Raw genomic sequence first — 2,563 nt, 5'->3', positions numbered from 1 at the left:
GGTTTGTTTAAACCAATGGTTGGGTTTGTCCACATTTAACCCAACCGTGGGTTGAAACAACTCAACATTTTTAGTTTATACATAACCAATATTGGGCTAATTACCCCAAATTTTAAACATATTACTCCTTTCAAAAGTAATATTTTTACATACTCATTACATCCCAACCAACAGTTAGTAGTTACACTACTAGTTACAATACCTTTCCACTACACGCCAAAAATTGGTAATTGCATTGTTTTTTTATTATTATTTTGCAGTCTGTGAATCGATGAAAGTTACAAATAAATGAAGATTACAAATATTTTTTAAACAGCTTCTTTAATTTAATAAAGCAGTAACATATATACTAAAATCCAGTTGTGGCCGGTGACTTCTTTTTTCGAGGGTGGTGCACGATGCGAAGTTTGTCACAACATATTTGTAGCCCATCATGTGTGTGGTTTCAAAATATGTGTTCGGCGCGTCGAGTGAACCTACCTGTATGTGCATCACGTGTCTTGCCGAAAATAAGTGCCTGCTGCAGACGCGTCTAAAGGGTTTATGATAAAAGAGACACTCGTGTTTGCCAGATACTCACATAATCTCATGTGCTACCAGAGTTTACTGTTAAGTGAGTGTCTTGGGTGTATTTTGTGAACATGAGCGTCTCTTTTATCATAAACGGTTTTGACGCATGTCCGCAGGCACTTATTTTGAGAAAACACGTGATGCACATGGTTCACATGACGCAACTACAGTAACACATATTTTGAAAACACGAGCTACACACATGACACTCCAAACACAGAGTTTGTATTTGAGCCCCTCGGAAGAGCAATCACGAGGCGCCACTGCTAAAATCTGCAACAGTTGGCAGAATGAAAAATACTAGCTTCCAGCATGGATGACATTGTGATAAAAGTAGTTTATACACAACCCATGGTTTGGGAAAATATAGATGACACAACCGTTGGGTTTACATTAACATATGCTTGGTTGATTCAATCCATGGTTGGGTCAAATATAATTTGTGTAAACCAACAGTTGGGGTTGTCCATATTTAACCCAACCATGGGTTGAAACAACCCAGCATGTTTAGGGTTTATACACAGCTAGTTGGGTAAAATATACACTCTCAGAAATAAAGGTACAAAACTGTACCTTTTCTGTCACTGGGGCTGTACCCTTTCAAAAAGTACATCTTTGCACCTAAGGATTTCATTTTAGTACCTCAGAAGTACATTCTGGGACCAAAGAGAGCTTATTAGTATCTCAAAAATACATATTAGTATCTCAAAGTTACATATTGGTACTAAATGTTTACATATCTGTACCTAATGGTCCATACAATTACCTTTTTAAAGGGTGCTGCCCCACTGACAGCTAGGGTACATATTTTGACATTTTTCTAACAATGTAGGTCCTTAAGGTACAGTAATCTACCCAAAAATGTATTCGGTTTTGTATTCCTGTAAAGGTACCAAACGGAAACTTAGGGAACAGCCCCAGTGACAGAAAAGGTACAGTTTTGTACCTTTATGTCTGACAGTATGGACAAATCCAACCATTAGGTTATAAATTATCCTATGCTGGGTTGTTCCCCAACAATGTGTTTATAGCATTCATAACCCAATGGTTGGTTCTGTCAAATATTTACCCAACCACAATCAAAAAATGTTGGGGTTATTTTTGACCCATAATGGGTAAATATTGGACAGAACACACCGTTGGGTTAAAAATGACCCAGTGTTGGGTTGTGCAACCATGGGGTATAACAACCCGCATTGGGTCAATTTTCCCCATTGTGGGCCAAAAGTAACCCAGACATTTTTAGAGTGCATGGGTTAAAACAACTCAAAATTTAACTTTTTACACAATTCATGGTTGGGTAAAATATGGATGTCCCAACCGTTCGGTTTGCATTAACATACAGTTGGTTGTTTCAATCCATGGGTGGGTCATAAACCAACAGTTAGGTTTGTCTATATTTTACCCAACCAATAACCCAACATTTTTAAAGTTTTGAGACAGTTACTACTGTACATAAAATAGCAGAATATACTTTGAATGGGGAAACGTAAATATACCAACGGGAGGGAAACATTACCTTACAATTCTTTCTTTTTTTGTCGTTATTAAGAAAAGCTAGAAAATTGATGAACAATTAAGTCTTATATCACGCTGGCTAATCAGCTAATGACAGTCACATTAACTGTGAGGATGGGTGGCTTGTTATTAATAGACAGCTCATGCTGAGTTATGGTTAATTGAAGAAGGCTGGTAAAAATGGAAAATATGGACCCTCACAGTTATGATAAACCATATTGCTGACACACTGAGCTCATGACAGCCGCTAATGGGGAACAATCCCTGCTGTTTTAATGCCAGACCATTGCTCTGAGAAACTGCGGTACCTTGTTTTGTGGTGAATTTCACAGTCTGAGTGACTTATGCTAGCGAGCTTATTGTACTATTTAGTGAACAGAATAAAACACTTTTAGAGCAACATTAAATTAAGGTTTGGTATTGAATAGGGGGTCTGTGTTTAATATCTGCGAGAGCACTTCTATCAATGTGTCAT

The sequence above is a fragment of the Paramisgurnus dabryanus genome, chromosome 14, assembly GCF_030506205.2.
Source record: "Paramisgurnus dabryanus chromosome 14, PD_genome_1.1, whole genome shotgun sequence".
Classification (NCBI taxonomy): domain Eukaryota; kingdom Metazoa; phylum Chordata; class Actinopteri; order Cypriniformes; family Cobitidae; genus Paramisgurnus; species Paramisgurnus dabryanus.
The sequence above is the reverse complement of the archived record's forward strand: the minus strand, read 5'-3'. Positions refer to the sequence as shown.